The sequence below is a fragment of the Aquarana catesbeiana genome, linkage group LG01, assembly GCF_042186555.1.
Source record: "Aquarana catesbeiana isolate 2022-GZ linkage group LG01, ASM4218655v1, whole genome shotgun sequence".
In the NCBI taxonomy this organism is placed as follows: domain Eukaryota; kingdom Metazoa; phylum Chordata; class Amphibia; order Anura; family Ranidae; genus Aquarana; species Aquarana catesbeiana.
In genome coordinates this window covers 246,378,492-246,397,311 of record NC_133324.1, presented here as the reverse complement: position 1 = coordinate 246,397,311, position 18,820 = coordinate 246,378,492, and the positions used below count along the sequence as shown (strand labels likewise).

The 18,820-nt window shown below is 47.6% G+C and overlaps 1 protein-coding gene and 1 pseudogene across 1 annotated transcript in view; one reads left to right on the top strand and one right to left on the bottom strand.

Annotated features, from left to right (window-relative positions):
• KNTC1 (kinetochore associated 1) overlaps positions 1-18,820 on the top strand; it is a 521,537-nt gene that overhangs the window by 304,059 nt on the left and 198,658 nt on the right. The window lies entirely within an intron of this gene.
• LOC141124480 (U2 spliceosomal RNA) lies at positions 16,323-16,417 on the bottom strand (annotated as a pseudogene).

Genomic DNA, 18,820 nt, shown 5'->3' with positions numbered 1-18,820 from the left:
TAATGCTTTTTTTTTCTTTTTTAGAATGTCCTAAATCCCATTAATTTTGCAATGGATCGCAAAAAAGGAGTGTATGCACTACTTTTCAAAAACACTGCAGTACCATGCACTGCGTTTGCGATCTGCATTTGGGGTGCCGTTAACAGTGTGTTGGCACCCGCAGCAGATCGTAAAGGCAGTTCCGCGGTGTGCTAAAAAAACAAGGAACATGACGGCCCTGTCAACCAAGCCTACTAATATGGCAACAGTCCACAACCGCTGTGCCAGATGATACAGTGAACCAATAAAGTGGCAAATAGTTTGAAATGCTTTGCTCCCAACCCTGCCAGAGACTCTAGCTGACATTAAGAGACACAGCATACTGAAATGCCCTTCTTTGCATACGGTTCACTATCCTAACCTGTGTTGCTTTAAACTTTGTAATAGTTGAAAATTCCACCCTGTGACTCTTTGTTTGTGGCCGTCACCTAACTGGTCTCACTTGACACTTTGAAGCTTCTAGCCCATACACTTAGTAAAATCTCATACTAGGGGGGCCTTCTGTTTGCTGACTGGTTAGACATCTCAGGTGTCCTATATCTATAGCTTGGTCCTTGCCTCTTGGATTGCAATGGAACTGATGTGACACAAACAAGAGGAAGGCGCTGTTCTGTACTCTCTCATTTTGGTCCATCAGTGGTCTGTCTGCAGGAAACCCATTTGATCAGGTAGACCACCAACTTTAAGAGGGTTTAATTACCCTCTACTTTTCATTTAGTTTTCTTCTATGCTAGAATTGTTTGCATATTAATATAATCTAATATAATTTTCTATCAGGCAGGTCACAATTGACGCACAGATTTGGTTTACCTTCTTAGTTACATAGTAACATACATAGTACATAGTAGGTGAGGTTGAAAAAAAGACACAAGTCCATCAAGTCCAACCTATGTGTGTTGTTATGTCAGTATTACATTGTATATCCCTGTATGTTGTGGTCGTTTAGGTGCTTATCTAATAGTTTTTTGAAACTATCGATGCTCCCCGCTGAAACCACAGCCTGTAGAAGGGAATTCCACATCCTTGCTGCTCTTACAGTAAAGAGCCCTCTATGCAGTTTAAGGTTAAACCTCTTTTCTTCTAATTTTAATGTGTGGCCACATGTCTTATTAAACTCCCTTTCACGGAAAAGTTTTATCCCTATTTTGGGGTCACCAGTATGGTGTTTGTAAATTGAAATCATATCCCCTCTCAAGCATCTCTTCTCCAGAGAGAATAAGTTCAGTGCTCGTAACCTTTCTTGATAACTAATATCCTCCAGTCCCTTTATTGGCTTTGTTGCCCTTCCCTGTACTCGCTCCATTTCCAGCACATCCTTCCTGAGGACTGGTGCCCAGAACTGGACAGCATACTCCAGTTGTGGCCGGACCAGAGTCTTGTAGAGTGGGAGAATTATCGCTTTATCTCTTGAGTTAATTCCCTTTTTAATGCATGCCAATATTCTGTTTGCTTTGTTTGCAACAGCTTGGCATTGCATGCCATTGCTGAGCCTATCATCTACTAGGACCCCCAGGTCCTTTTCTATCCTAGATTCCCCCAGAGGTTCATCCCCTAGTGAGTAGATTGCATTCATATTTTTTCCACCCAAATGCATTATTTTACATTTTTCCACATTAAACCTCATTTGCCATGTAGTTGCCCACCCCATTAATTTGTTCAGATCTACTTGCACGGTTTCCACATCCTGCGGAGAAGTTATTGCCCTGCTTAGCTTAGTATCATCCACAAATACAGAGATTGAACTGTTTACCCCATCCTCCAGGTTGTTTATGAACCAATTAAATAGGATTGCTCCCAGGACAGAACCCTGGGGGACCCCATTTTCCACCCCTGACCATTCCAAGTACTCGCCATATATCACTACCCTCTGAACTCACCTTTGTAGCCAGTTTTCAATCCATGTACTCACCCTATGGTCCATGCCAACGGACCTTACTTTGTACAGTAAACGTTTATGGGGAACTGTAGCAAATGCTTTTGCAAAATCCAGATACACCACGTCTACGGGCCTCCCTTTATCTAGATGGCAGCTCACCTCCTCATAGAAGGTTAATAGATTGGTTTGGCCAGAATGATTCTTCATGAATCCATGCTGATTACTGCTAATGATACTGTTTTCATTACTAAAATCTTGTATATAGTCCCTTATCTACCCCTCCAAGAGCTTGCGTACTATTGATGTTGGGCTAACTGGTCATACTACCCAGGGTTGTATTTTGGCTACATTGGCTTTTCCCCAATCAGCTGGTACAATTCCAGTCAGTAAAAATTAGGAACAATGGTCTGGCAATTACTTGACTGTGTTCCCTAAGGACCCTCGGGTGCAAGCCATCTGGTTCCAGTGACTTATTAATGTTAAGTTTTCCAAGTCTAATTCTAATTCTGTCCTCTGTTAACCATGAGGGTGCTTCCTGTGACGTGTCATAAGGATAAACACTGAAGTTTTGGTTACTGAATCCCCCCCCCCCCCCCCGATTCCCTTGTGAAGACTGAGGAGAAGAATAAATTCAATACCTTCGCCATCTCACCATCCTTTGTAACCAGATTCCCTTCCTCATTCTTTATGGGGTCAATGTGGTCTGTCCTCCCTCATTTACTGTTTATATACCTAAAGAATTTCTTGGGATTTTTTTGCTCTCCTCCACTATGTGTCTTTCATGTTCTATCTTAGCTGCCCTAATTACACCCTTACATTTCTTGTTGCATTCTTTGTAAAGTTTAAATGCTGATGATGATCTCTCAGCCTTGTATTTTTTTGAAGGCTTTCTCTTTTGCTTTTATACACATTTTTACATTGGAGTTAAACCACCCAGGACTTTTGTTTGTTCTTTTAAATGTATTTCCCAATGGGATACACTGCCTAATGCCCTTAATTAATATGCTCTTAAAGCAAACCCATCTCTCCCCTGTGTTCTTTGTTCCTAAGACTTTATCCCAATTTATGCCTTCTAGCAAGGTACGTAGTTTAGGGAAGTTGGCTCTTTTGAAATTCAGTGTCTTTGTATTCCACTTATATTTCCTATTTGTGTCATTTACTGTATACTGAAGCTAATTGACCTGTGATCGCTGTTTCCTAAATTGCCCTGTATTTCCACATCCGTGATCAGGTCTGTATTGTTGGTAATCAGTAGGTCTAGTAATCCTTTGTTTCTAGTTGGTTCATCTACCATTTGACCCATCAAATTGTCCTACAAGACATTTAGGAACTGGCGAGCCTTAGACGAATGCGCGATTCCTTCCGCCCAGTCTGTCTTGATAAATTCTCAGTGCTGACAGTTGCTTCCCTAGATTCAGAACCTGGGCACCAAGTCACATCTCCACACCTGCCGGGCATCGTACCTAGCGATTTAATGAGGATTGGGGATTATACCCTGTCCAAATGAACTAACAACTAGTTTCCTGACACTAATACTCAACAATACACAGGTACTCAACAATACAATACACAGGTACTCGCAGCCCACGTGCACTCGCAATACACAGGTACTATGTACAATTGATGGAAATGTATTCTAGCATATGTTTACATACCCCCACTGTACTCGAGTAAGGTTTTACAGTTTGTGGTGAATCACCTTAGGCCTGAAGAGGATACTTTCCTATAAGATTCCTTGAGTTCTTTCAAAAGTAAACTTGCTGCATCTGCTACAATAGTGTGAGATACAATCAAAGCTTGCTTAGGGGGTATTTTAACCCCTTCCCGCCGGCCGTACTCGGCTTTCCGGGGTTATACCGGGATGATGCCTGCAGCTGCAGGCATCATCCCGGTACCGTTGTTCACAGCGGGCGATCGGCTACCCGAGTATAACAACCGATGCGGCTAAAAGCCGCTCGACTGTTATACCGGAGGAGCGGGAGGGGACACCCCCCCTCCCGCCGCTCTTACCGGGCCTCCCGTGCGATCGGGAGGCCTGGTGTCCAATCATGTGCCTTCGGTAGCTGGGGGCGGGCTGGAACGAAGCTGTGGGCGGCTTCGTTCCAGCCTTCTCGTTGTAAACACGGAAGCGACGTCATGACGTCACTTCCCGTTTACTCGGCTGTCAATGGCGCCGAATTTTTTTAAAAAATACAGTATTCAGAATCGCCGTTTTCAGCGATCTGAATACTTTGAAGTGCAAAGGAGGGATCGGGGGTCCTTTAGACCCCCGATCCCTCCATAAAGAGGACCTGTCACCACCTATCACTGTCACAAGGGATGTTTACATTTCTTGTGACAGCAATAAAAGAAAAAAAAAAAAATTTTTTTTAAACACAATTTATAAAGTAAAAAAATAAATAAATAAAAATTTTAAAGCGCCCCCGTCCCCGCGAGCTCGCGCAACGAAGAAAACGCATACGGAAGTCGCGCCCGCATATGTAAACGGTGTTCAAATCACACATGTGAGGTATCGCCGCAATCGTCAGAGCGAGAGCAATAATTCTAGCCCTAGACCTCCTCTGTAACTCTAACCTGGTAACCTTAAAAAAAAAAAATTTAAAGCGTCGCCTATGGAAATTCATAGGTACCATAGTTTGTTGCCATTCCACGAGTGCGTGCAATTATAAAGGGTGACATGTTTGGTATCTATTTACTCGGCGTAACATCATCTTTCACATTATACAAAAAAATTGGGGTAACTTTACTGTTTGGATTTTTTAAAATTCATGAAAGTGTCCCTTTTCCAAAAATTTGCGTTTAAAACACCGCTGCACAAATACCATGTGATATAAACTATTGCAACAATCTCCATTTTATTCTCTAGATTCTCTGCTAAAAAAATATATATAATGTTTGGGAGCTCTAATTAATTTTCTAGCAAAAAATACGGATTTTAACTTGTAAACACCAAATTTCAAAAATAGGCTTAGTCATGAAAGGGTTAATAAAAAGCATATCTAACCTAAAGAAGTCCTCTAGGGCGTGAGAGGTATCTTATGGAAGAGGTGCATGTTCTGGGGGAGGCCTATATTGCTGACCCTACACCTACTTGTTTTGGGAGTTTGAGAGATGCACAGCTAATTTATCTTAATATTTTCATATCGAAAGCAGAAAGTAAATGGTATTTTGAGGAATAAGAAAGCACAAGACACTTGATGCCGGTAATAGCAAAGTCCACATTAGAATCTTCCTATATTGAAGCTATTAAAACACTAAGGGGATCTGTTATGCACTCCCTGTCAGATATTATGGATACTTTTAAGTGTTAATACAGGGATCTTTACAGCTCCAGTTTTTCTTCCCCCACCCATTTTCTAACGCCCTGGCTCACTTTCTATCATCTCTAAATCTTTCATGTCTTGAGGAGAGAGATAAAGAAACTTTTGAATGCACCTCTTAATTGGAAGAACTGATTTTTCGCAGTGGCAAAAGTCCACAAAAATAGGGCACCCGGCCTAAATGGCCTCCCATCTGAAATATACAAAAACTACAGCTGGGTCTTTTTACCAGAATTATTACTTTCTGCTTGAATGATGGAATGGTTTTAGTTCTTCCTACCCAAAGCAAAGATTAACTATACCCATCTCAATGTGAGGAAAAATGTACGCAACATTTTATAATATACAGAGTGTGCCAAACACTAGGGTAATAAAATCTATCATACTAGGCAGACTTTTAGATTCTTAGGTCTGTCTTTTGACCTCCTTAGATGAGGAGAACTTTTCAGCTGCGTTTGTTGCCCCAGTTTTGAGACTCCTGTTTGTGGCACAAAAGTGGTCGTCCACCACCAGCCGAGGTTCGAAAAGTGAAGGATTTGGGTTAATCTCATTCTGCCAAATAAAAATGTGTGCTCCAACATGAATTATCCACAGAAATGCGTTAAACTTTCAGGTCAATGATTGTCAAAGCCAGGGCACCCATAGCCCTGGTTACCCAACAGTCATTTCAATACATAGGAATACTTATTCATAATGTGCTTGAATGAACATAACTTTTTTATTACAAGCATTCATTTACAGGTCTCTGTGAGTCATATGCAGAGACCTTCAAAATGTGGCATTTACTTTTACAAAATGTGGCATTTATTTTTCAACTTTCCACCCCCCTTCCCATCGTAAAAGGGATATTAAATCGTGCAACTTGAATCATATTAGCTACCTGATTACTATTTACAGGTATTTACAACAATTTTAGTTTTAATCATAGTATAATTTTACATGAGCGACTATGCTCTCCATAGAAAAATTGAGGCGACGGTCGCTGAGGATGTACTTTAATTTTGAAAAAGTCCTCTCTACGTCGGCTGATGTTCCAGGCATGTATTTCATTGCCAGCACGTCTGCAGCATCCCAATCTTCTTTCAGCAGTGATTCCTTTCCTTTGAGGTTCGCAGCCACGCTCCTGACTTCCAGCCACAATTCCTGATCAGGACGGCCTGTACTTTGGATTTAATCCTCTTTCCAATGGCTCCTGGGTAATCTGTGTTGGAAATTTCCTCCATCTTCGCCACAGAGGTTATCGGGAGAGTCTTCTGAGACTGAAGCTGCTCGATGACTTCTGGAGTTGACTTGAAATTGGCCTCCAAAAAGAGAAGCTGCGGGAAGAGGGCCGGGTCGTCTGAGGTCTTTTGCCTTTTTCACCACACCAGAATCATCTTCCAGCTCCTTCACCACGGTTTTGAAACCTTCAAAATGCTTCACGTACCACGATACTGCAGACAACCAGGTGCCCCACCTAGTGACAACAGGCTCGGGAGGTAGTGGCACGCCAGGAAAATGTTTCCTGAATACCTCAACCCTCTTTGGTGCCTTCAGGAATATTTTTTTCCCCGCCGAGATTAGTTTATTGACTTTGGGGTGCTCTTCCCGTATGGCCTCCACAACACAATGTAGTCCATGTGCCAGACACTTCTCGTAGATAATTTTTGGGTAGATAGCCTTAAGGGTCCTCCCCGCGCTCAGCATGTATGCTACACTATCCGTGAAAAGTAGTAGCAAGCGTCCTGCCGTGTTGGGGGCTCCTTGCCACAGCAGCCCTGAAACACATAAATAAATGAAATATTAGCATGCTGTATATAAGCACTAAAAATGGCACCGTGACAGACAAGCTAAAATTATAGCCTGAAGGGTGCTGGTTTAGTAGTAGTAGTGTAGGGAAAAAAAGGCACTTACTCAGGGCTTCCTGGACAGTTTGGACAATGGTTGAAGTATTGTTTTTTCCAACTGAGCCACGTGGATAAGATGACCTTTTTGGGCATTGTCAGGATCCAATTTTCCTACAACGACGTTGGCGGTGTATCGTCCGAGTGAGCCCGTTGCTTCCTCCACGCTGAGCCAGATCCTTGAGTCACCAATGTCCTTGCGAATTTCCTCCAAGTTCTAAGAAAGAAAAATATATACACGTATACAGTCGGCACCATTTAAAATATGAACATTTGTTTTGTTTTCATACCTACACGTAAACATGTTTGTAAATTTTTACTCGTTGATCTTCATTTTTGCAGAAGGTATTGTTGCTCAACCAAAGGTACCTATGCGTGATTTGAATATAAACTATCATTGAACATTGCTTACCTTTTCACACAATTGAGGTACCATTAGGGTGCTCACGCTTGGCAATTTGACGCTACAGTACTTGTCAAAAATGTCGCGCAGGGGACCCTTCTCCAGTTTGTGTCACGGAATGCCTTCTTTAAGGAAAGCCATGGTGACGTCTCTGGAAAATTCCTGGACCTCGGGACGAATTTCCCATGACACCACATCTCTAAGGAGCTGCTGTTGCTTCCGATCAGTACTCGGAGCTTTGTCCCTTGCCAGGTGCTGCTCGCTTTTCTTGTGCACTTCGAATTGCCACTTCTTCTTAAACTCATACTGTAAATTAAATACAGGAAAAAGTTTTGTAATCAGTACCGGTAAAAATGAAGAGAGAAATGAGAATGATATAGGTATAAGAAGAGTTCTCAAAGAAAACTGAATAAAAACTTACAGATTTCGTGCACAACTTGCAGAATTTCTTCCCACCTTCCATAGCGAAAATGCTGTCCCCATTAATCCACTTCTTGAAAAGGGTTACGTTTGAACTAGCAACTTTAGGCATATTGAATTAGGAAAACACGAAAATGTAAAACACGAGCGATGACTTCAGTAATACACTTCAGCTTGGTATGAAGGACGTCGGAAAGGGAGCTGATATACTGTATATACGTGTTTCCCTATGGTCCTCCCCCCTGCTAATGGATTTTTACATACAGTGTACACAAAGATATACACTGTGGGACAATCCCCCTCCCCCTTAGCAGCTAATACACATATACATCCCATAATAAGTTTATCTTAAGGCAGACAGAGCAATGTGAGGTCATTAACATTTAACAATGAGACAGGCACAATCCACATTCCCTCCCAATACACAAACAATAGGGAAGTATGCCAATGACAGTCTGTGTGTCTCTCACAGACAAGCACATGGAATACACTGTGTAAGGTGGTATTAAATCTTCATAAAAATGTGGCATTTTAGTATGGCGCCTTGGCAATGTGGCATTTGAAGGTCTCTGGTCATATGGCTTTTCTTTGTGTGTAAATTACCAACTTTTGTCGATTGCCATGAGCTACAACAAACGCAGGCGGACCCGAGGTTCGTCTAAAGCTGTGACAGAAGTTCCTATTAGCCGTTATTTCCTGGAGACAACGCAGGCCTCCCCAGGAGTGCGAGCCTCGGCAACACGTGGCAAACACGAGCCCAAAACTTTTCAGCGATGGCTGCCTCTTCCCAACAGATGCCGAGCTCCCTGGCAGGCCTGCCGGCTATCCTGGATCCTTCGGCCGCATCCTCCCTTGGCCCGGGCTCCCTCTCCCAGGAGGATACCGACATCAGGACCCTGCTTCGCACCCGCCCGACGAAAGCCAACATGGAGGCCTTGGTACAGCGGATGTAATAGCAACACCGCCGTGACTTCCAGAAGCTCCACACGGAGGTACAGCACTTTGATGTTCGCTTGTCTAAAGGGGAATCATCTGTGAGTGCCCTGGAGCAGTGTGTCGCCCATTTGGAGTGGAGGCACTCATCTCATCAAGAGGGCCTGGCAGAGGCGCAGCTCCACCTGGAAAGAAACAAGTTGCAGCTCCGGGGACTGCCGGAGGCGACAGGCCCGGAGAACCTCCAAGAAACAGTGAGGGCGATACGGTTAAAGGTTCTTGACCCTGACCCGCCTACCACACTGGAGTTTGACAGGGTTCACAGGGCACTGGGACCCAGGCCTTCTGATCTAGATCGTCCACGTGATGTGATCTGCCGACTCCACATGTACTAAAAGAACAGATACTCCGGGCATCCTGGACAAAGGGTCAGATAGTTTGGCGCACAGATTTCCGTCTTCCCTGATGTAGCTAAAGCCACTCTGCAACGGAGAGCAATGCTGAAGCCCCTTTTGTAATGCCTGAGACGCTCTGAGCTGCCTTACCGTTGGGGCTTCCCCCTCCAGCTTAACATTCGCAAAGACAACAACTTCTGGCTACGCCGCTACATGGATCACCTTGACCTCTTTGCCTTCCTGGACATTGAGCCGATCCCTTTACCAAACTCTTTAAACCCGCTGCCGCGCAGAGACCCGGGCCTGAACACCAGGGGCCCACGATTGGGACTGCCACGTTGCACACCTCGAAGACAGAGGGGAGATCCCAGCTCGGGTGGGCGACCCTGAAGTTTAAAGCCATTGCTACAGGAACGTACGTTAAGTGCACATGGCGCGGACCCTTGTTTTGTTGTTTCTTCCACTTATACTTCCGCTATACAGGCGAGCCCGGTACTGTTTGTGCCATGGAGCACAACCATCGAATGTCCCATGCTACTCCCCCATTGACTACCAGTAATCCTGTATTGGAAGGACGTATACAGTGGAGGGAACGATTGACTTTTGTCTTGGTAGAATTCCGCCTACTCTCTCTGATCCCCGTATAAACACTCCAGTATATTGATCCCAGTTTAAATGCACCTCCCAATATGTACTGTAGATCTCCGTATATAGACATAGTGTATTCCTCTCAGCATAAACATATATTGCATGGATCAAAGTATATACAGTAGATCTAAAAGTAAATATCTCATATAGTTCTATGTATATGTATCCCAGGATATAGATCTCAGTGTAGCTATTCATAATAATCTATAGATATCAGTATAAAAAATCTCAGTGTATGCGCTGTAGATCTCAGTGCGGCAAATCACAGGGTAGATTTTGTATTGTGATCCTGCTGGTTACATCCACTGCCTCTCTCTTTCCCCCCTCCCTCTTTCCCCCCCTCCCTCTTCCCCCCTCCTTCCCCCCCTCCCTCTTCCCCCCTCCTTCCCCCCTTCCTCTCTCCTTCCTTCCCTCCTTCCCCTCGCCCCCCCTCCTTCCTCTTTCTTCCTTCCCCCTCTCCCTAACAACCCTCACTCCTCCTGGCATTAAAGGCTTATGGGTGGATCCTTTATCCGCTCCCCCCCCTCATGTAGATAAGCAGCCCCCATGTGGGCAGAGGCCATCCGTTTTAAGTGGATGCGGTGCTCTGGCCAATTGAACACCGTTTGCTTACTGGGTGGGCCCCCAAATGGGACCTGTTTGTTTTGGTGAAGTCCTAATTTTATGGCCATGTGTGGGTAGGTATTTCTGTTTGTTTTCATGTTGCTATAGTTATTGTGAACATGTCGGTTTATATGTTACTCATGTCCTCCTGCTAACATCCATGTACAGGTGGTGTTCCTGCAGGCAGTATCCTTGGGTCTGCTTGGACGAACGCTCCAACCCTGAGGCACTTATTACTCTGTACTGGCTTATCAGCTGCCATAAGTAATTTTTGATTGAAAATGTATACTTTATTTTGCAAGAACATATACAAAAAACAAATACTTAAATAGGGTACATTCCCATCTGTACTGCGACGCAGCGCATAAATACACTTCATAACAATACATTGCCAAGCATACAAATAAATGACATTCATCCTGCGGTATGATGCCTAATGTGTTGTGCGGAGTAATAATACCCCGAAACATCACATCATGCATGACACCGCATTACCCTGAAAGCAATACTTCAAAAACATGTTACAAAAAGTCTGGTCATACAGTCTAATAACATTCAAATGGGCAACGGGTGTGATTGGGGGGGGGTGGGGGTGGAGAAGGTGGGGTAGGGGAGGGAGAAAAAGAGTTCACAGGCCCAAAGCTTTATTTGAACTGCCAAAGGATACACAGGGAGAGGGGGAATCTTCAGACCTCCTCTTCCTCCTTGAAGTCAATCAAGTGGTAGTCTGAGCAGACTTTGGACCAGTCTGCGACAGTCCTCGATGGACATCCTCTCCCGCTGGTGGATGAGGCGCTTTCTGGCGCACCATAAAGCGTCCTTAAAGCAACACAGCACCCGCCAGGCACCGTCAATGTCCTCCTGTGAATGAGTTCCACAGAAGAGTCCGTTCAACACACCAAAGTGTGTGATAGCAGTCTGTGGTACGAAGTCTTTGAGTTCAGGTTCCAAGGCCCTCAACAGGTCCTGTGCAAAGGGGCACTCCCAGAAAACATGCAGAGCAGTTTCCTCCTGGATGATGCAAAAGGGGCAGTGCCTGTATCTGCACAGGTTTCTGGCATGCATGAATGTCCTGAGTGGCAACCCCCCTTGGATTGCCATCCATGCCAGATCTTTGTGCCTGTTGGTGAGTCTCTTTGAAGAAACATTCCTCCAGACCACTTTACAAGTGGCTGAAGGGAGGCCTGGAACAGTCTCAACAATGTCTGATGCTCTGATCAACTTGTGGATAGTTTTTGGCTTCCACAAGTCGGGCTTCACTCCATGTAGCCCCAGCTCCTTAATAAACTTGAAGGTGTCCAAGTAGTACCAAGGGGTGTCCTAGTTGTAGGGGATGGAGCTGTCCCATTTGTCCCAGCCAAGGGTCCTCCAAAGAGGCAGGAGGAAAAAACGGGACATGGAGTTACCACCAGAGTCCACAGTTCTGTCCACCAATGTCCTGCGGATGCAGTTACAAGCAAAGCACACCCTCAGTAGGGTAGCGATGTCGGGCACGCCCTTACCGCCCTTGAGGGGTTCCTTGAACATAACCACCCGCTTCACTCTGTCCATTTTGGAGCTCCAGATGAAGTGAAACACCGCCCTGGTGATGGCCTTGCAGGTGTTAACCCAGGTGGGCCAGGCCTGGGCGAGGTACTGCAACACAGGGAGGATCTCGCTGCGGAGTACCAGTGTTTTTCCTTCGATGGTGAGTTCTCTGAGGCTCCAAAGTCCAAACTTCTGTCGCATCTTTGACAGTCTTTCCTCCCAGGACTTCAGGGCTGCGCCCTCAGCTCCAAACCAGACCCCAAGGATTTTGATGAAGTCCGTCTTGATGCTGAAAGGAATGGGTGCAGAAGAAGGCAGGAACCACTTTCCGAAGAGCATGACTTCTGACTTCCTGCAGTTGACCTTTGCCCCTGAAGCTTGGCCGAAGTCCTCACAGGTCTGGGCGAGTGTGTCGATGGAGCGCCGATCAGCACAGAACACCGTCACGTCGTCCATGTAGAGTGAGCACTTGACCTCCCGTCTGTCCGGTCCTGGTGCGGTGATCCCTCTGATCTCTGGGTTCCGTCTGATGCTTCGGGCGAAGAACTCTATACAACAAACAAAAAGCAGAGGTGAGAGAGGGCAGCCTTGTCTGACCCCAGACAAAATTGGAAAAGGGTCAGTTTTCCAGCCATTTACCAGCACCAAACTAGAAATGTCAGTGTACATTACATTCACATACGAACAAAACATTTCCCCAAGACCAAACCTGCGCAGAGCTCTGCACATAAACTCGTGGGAGACACGGTCAAAGGTCTTCTCCTGGTCAAGACTGACCAGGGCCGCGTGCACACGGCGGCCATGAATGTACTGGACCGTGTCCCGGACAAGCGCAAGGCTGTCCGCAATCCTGCGACCAGGAATGCCGCAAGTCTGATCCGGGTGGATGATCTGTCCGATGACAGACTTCAGCCTGTTGGCCAGGACCATGGCGAGGATTTTGTAGTCCACATTCAGAAGAGAGATCGGACGCCAATTTTTAAGATCCAATCTCTCCCCCTTCCGCTTATACAAAATCGTGATCATCCCCTCCCTCAGTGACGGAGGCATTCTGCCCTCCACCACCATCTCCTCGTACAGCTCGAGCAGGTCCGGGCCCACGAGATCCCACAGTGCTACATAGAGCTCGACTGGGAGACCATCGCAGCCCGGGGTCCTGCCTTGCCTAAAGGATTTAGCGGCAGAGTGCAGCTCCTCCAACACCAAAGGGGCGTTGACGGTTGATGAACCTGCAGGATCAATTTGGTTAGAGATACCTGACAGGAACCTGTCGGCCGCCTGTGTGTCCGTTTCTTTCGGGGAGTAGAGGTTGGTGTAGTAGTCGCTGACCACTTGCATCACAGCCTTCTTCCCCTTCTGGAGTGTTCCGGTCTCGTCACGCAGCTCTGACAAGGGTGTGTGTCCTGAGTGAAGTTTCCTGAAAAAGAAAGAATTGCACTTCTCACCTTTCTCAAGATTCTCCACCTTGGCACGGAAGGCAATGTGCCTGGATTCTTCCTCGAAGTGTCCTTTCAGGCTCTTCTTGGTGTCCTCCAGGTCCTGCCTAATGTCCCAGCCACAGTGTTGAAGGTCCTGCAGGGACTGCAACTGACGCTGCAGTCTCCTGAGTTCCCTCCTCCTGGCACACACACGCTGGCGTCCCCTTGCCTGAAAGAAGCTACGCAGCTTAACCTTCACAAACTCCCACCAATCACTTACCCTTCCGAAGAATCTCTTTTCCTCCGTCCAGGTGGCATAGGCCTCCCGGAGTTCCCCCATCAATTCCTCGTTTTCCAGCAGGGTGCTATTCAGCTTCCAGGAACCCGGTCCGCGGGCAAAGCCCTCGCCCAGGTCACCCCGAAAGTGAATAGCCCTGTGGTCCGAGAAAAAGAAGGGGACCATGGAGAACTTGCGATGCTTGACTGTTCTTGAAGTGAGCACGAAGTCGATCCTGGAACTCACAGATCCATCGGGTCGGCACCACGAATAGTTCACGGTCCCTTTCCCTATGGATCCCACGGCGTCCTGCAAGGAGGCCTCCGAGATCATCTCCTTGAGCAGCCTAGAAGTAGCATCAAGTTTTGCGTATTTGCTGGAGCTGCGCCCATCCTCCTCGATTGGACAGTAAAATCACCGCCGATCACTACTGTTCTGGTGGTGACGAGTTGGGTCCGCAGGGTCTGGAAAAGTTCCAGCCGCGCATTCTTGTCTGGGGGGGTGTACACGTTGATGAGCCTAACTGGCTCTTCCACCCACGAGCCGTCTATGACCAAAAGACAGCCACAGACTAGCTCATGAATAGAGTCAACCGTGAAGCGCCCACCCCAGACCAGAATGGCTACTCCTGCAGACTTGCAATCGCCACCCCCGGACCAGTAGGAGGGACCAAGGGTCCACTGGGAGGACAGATGAGTGTACCTCCTCAAGGGAGGAAGGGCGCACTCCTGGAGCATGTAGACATCACTCTGCTGACTTGAAAGAAAGGTCAGGACAGCTTGCCTTCTAGATGCATCTTTGATACTCCTTACATTAATGGAAAAGATTGAGATCTCAGCCATAATGAAAAAGGGTATGAGGGTCTAGTTAACAAGGGTCCGAACTTACCTCCCCGGAGGGGGGGGGGTGGCTCTTCCGTTGTGTCTTCCGCCTGTCCTGTGTTCTGGGCCAGGCCCAGCTCCTCAAGGACAGACTTCATCATCTGCTGGCTGATGTGGACGTTGGGGGGAGGTCATGCTCGGGGTCGACCACGATCTCCTCCTCTTCCTCCTCCTCCCCTGCAGACTCTAGGTCCTCCACTACTTGCTCTGGTCCATCGCTGTCACGCTGGACCCCGTTGGGCCGTTTGGTGGAGGTGGCGGGTTCCTCAGCTGTTGGGCTCTGGTTTCCGTTTCCGGCTACGGCTTCCTGTTGGGCCACTGGTGGGGGTGGAGGGAGGTGGGAGGGTGGGGAAGTCCTCCAGGGAGGACAAGTTCGGGGGGGAAGGGGAGGGGCTCCTCCGGCACAGAGGGGGTGGGTGGGGGTGTGCTGGAGGTAGGGGGTGGAGTTGGGGCAGGGGGGGCAGGAGTGGACTTACCTGTGGCCTTTCGAGGTTCCTTAGGTTTTTCCGGCAGCTTCCTCCCGGTGCTGGAGGGTGGTTTACCCTGGCTCACGGCTCCAGCATAGGTCTGGGTCCTCTGGGGGCAGTGTCTGAAGACTGCTCTGCCAATCCGCAAAGGTTGCAGGCTTTGGACCTCGGACAGTCCTTGGTCTCGTGGCCTGTCACCCTATAGAACTTGCAAGCAAGCTCTTTACAATCCTTACCTATGTGTCCCGGCTGCCCACACTTGTTACAGTTGTAGGGTATGCCGGGGTAGAAAAGGATTCCTGCGGATGATCCCAGGGAGAAGAAAGGCTGCAGGTGCTGGATGTCCCCCGAAGGGTCTTTCCTCAGTTTGCAAAGCACAGACCACTTACCTATCCAGAAGCCGTTGGCATCGAAGATTTGGATCGGGTCCTTCACCACGGTGCAGAACCTCTGGAGGTAGGTGTCCTTTCCTCTGGTATGGGGGTTCCTCATGGCTACTGTCACCCGCTTTTCGTCCCGTGTTATGGGGCAGTTCGCAGTGAACTTCCGGAAAGGGGATTCAGGGCCACTGGTCTTCACCCTCTCCCAGTATCTTCTGCAGACCTGAAATGACACAAAAATTATAAAGAATATACCTCTTGTGAAGGCCTGCACAGAAAGCGTCTCCGCTTTGCTGAACCCCTGTTCCAGAATCATCTTCTTTCCGAAAATCTCCGGGGTCATGTCAGGGACTCTTCCGTCCACCTCCTTCAGCTGCAGCACGACCGTCTGCTTCATCCAAGGCTCCAGTGCTGGGAGCCTGTCTGCAGGCTGGTCTGGCTTGGCTGGTCCTGGTCGGCTGGTGCCGGCCGGGGTAGAGGCGGGGGTTGAGGCAGCGGCATTCCCGGGCTCGGAGGAAGTGGCTGGAACGGGGCTCTTCTTCTCCTTGCTGGTCTTCTTATCGCTCTTCGCCATCGCCGAGGAGTTGGATGTCGCTTCAGGTGTTCTTAGGCGGCTTCCTTCTGGTTCCTCGACGTCTTCGCTCTTTTTCGTAGCCTTTACAAAGGCTCTAGCATCTACTGCCCGGAGGTAGTAATGCGGAGTGGGGGAGGAGGGAAGACTGCAATCTCGTTCCCTGTGGGGGCTAAGCCTCTAACCCAATAGCAGCAAGTAGGTGAAGCTGAATTTAATCAATGATCCTACCAGGCCGAGCAGAGGGTACCCCACAAGGACCAATTGGCTTGGATAGATGCAAGTGGTTCTCAACGTCCTAGCTGTGAAGCAGAGACACCCCTAAGGGCTAAAGTCGATACTACACTTGATCTTAGCCAAAAGGCCGAGAAGCGATCAGCTGCCATAAGTAATGCTACAGTTAAAGGAGGTTTGTTTTTTTGTTTTTTCTTTTCCCGTGGGTTGGGACGAGGAGTCTCTGACCCCCGCTGTGCACGACCACTTCCCCCACATAGGGTGACACCCTGTTGGTCCTCGTTTTTTATTGTTGTAGACTACCTGGGTGTTCAGAGTAATCTCTTTGATACCTCGGGCATATTCGCTCTCTCCTCTGTTCTTTCTTTTTCTTAATGGGTAGGCTTTTAGTTTACCAGTTTCTCTACATTTCTTACCCTTTCGTTCCTCCCTTTCCCCTCTCCCCCCCCCCTTTTTTTTTTTCCCCGCTCCCCCCCATCCAGCCGTCACCATGCATACAGGCGAGAAAAGATCCGTCAGTCTCATGTCTATTAATGTGAAGGGTCTAAACACCCCAGAGAAACGCACAATGGTGCGCTCTAACTGAAACATATGAAAGCTCATGTCTGCTTCCTCCAAGAGACACACTTTCGAGCTGACAAACTGTCAAAGCTTCAAGATCTCACTTTTCTGACGGTATACCATGGCTGCTCGACGGACTCCAGGTCAGCATTCTGATTCAGAGCTCGATCCCTTGGCAGCTGGGTGATCAATGGAGTGACACAGAGGGTAGAGCCCTATTTGTTAAGGGGACACTGGGCGGTTCCCAGGTTACCTTGGTTAACCTATACTTGCCTAACTCAAATCAGATTACATATCTAGAACCGATCCTAGCCAAATTGGGTGACTTTGCAGAGGGGATGGTGATCTTGAGGGGGTGATATGAACTTCACCCCAGATCCTACCCTAGATGCCTCTAGGTGGACATCACAGGTCTCGTATGCAGCTATTAAACGCCTGAAAAAAAACCTTAATGCGTTCCATCTTGTGGACGTGTAGCGGATCCTTCATCTGCATCAACGAGACTAATACCTTCTACTCGCATCCCCATGATTCTTACACCAGGATCGATTTCTTTCTGCTGCCTCAATCTCTCCTGTCCAGGGCTACATCCGCATCCATTGGCTCTATCACATTCTCGGACCATGCTCCAATCTTTGTGGACATAGATCTGCTATCCCCATCTCCTAAGCAATGGATGTGGAAGATAAATGATTCCTTGTATCAAAATCCGGAGGTTGCGGATGAGATCTCCCAGGAACTGAGACTCTTTTTTTGCTTCCAACACCGGGGATGGCAGTGTCCCCATGATGGTATGGGAGGCGCATAAAAGTTATATCAGGGGTCTCTTGATCAAGATTGGGTCACGGATAAAGAAGGTCAGGGCCCAACAAATAATAGATATCTTGGCCAAGATTAGATCTCTGGAGTCCATCCACAGGCAATCCCCAGCAGACAAGACTCTGGCTGACCTTACAGCCCTCAGGTCCCACATGCGCACTTTGCCTTTGGACAGAGCAAAAGCCACAATAGTCAAGTGTCGGCGCACTTTCTACGAGCATAGTGATAAATGCGGGAAGCTGTTGGCGCGGGCCTTGCGAGCCCAACAGGCTCGCACATTTGTTCCGGAGCTATTAGACAAACGGGGTACTAAAGTCCACGATACGGAAAAGTTAGCGAACATTTTTAGGAAATACTACATCGCTCTCTACAACCTCACCCACCCACACTCTTCCGAGGAGAATCCTCCAAGAAGAAAGCGATCCAAGACTACATATCTCGTTCAAGGCTTCCCCGTATCACAGATGAAGATCTGGCAGATCTCCATAAACCTCTCTCAGCGGAAGAAGTGACAGCGGCAATAGCACAACTGAAATCAGGGAAAGCGCCGGGCCCGGACAGCTACTCTCCCCTTTATTATAGGACCTTTGGGGACCTTTTGACCCCGCACTTCCTCTCGGCATACAATGCCGCAGGCGAAAGGACTAACCCACTGAGAGACACCCTTTGAGCTCACGTTGCAGTGATTCCAAAGGAGGGCAAGGATCCACTAATGTGCCAAAAATACAGACCGATATCTCTTAAATGTGGACCTTAAGATATTTGCCAAAATACTCTCCATGCGTCTGATCGGGCACATTCCCCTAACTGATCCACTTAGGCCAGGTTGGGTTTGTCGATGCCAAAAAGGCGCTTGATAAGGTGGACTGGACCTTTCTGACAGAAACGCTGCGCTCTATAGGCCTGGGGCAGAGGATAATGCACTGGGTTCAGGCCATCTACTCGTGCCCCTCCGCCCAAGTAAAGGTGAATAGACACCTTTCACGTCCATTCGAGATAACTAACGGCACTCGTCAAGGGTGCCCACTATCTCCCTTGATTTTCATCCTGACCCTAGAACCATTTCTACGGATCGTTAGAAACAACCCCGACATCTCAGGTCTCCATCTGGATAACACTCTCTCTCCAAAGATTGCAGCTTTTGCGGACAACCTTTTCTTTCTAT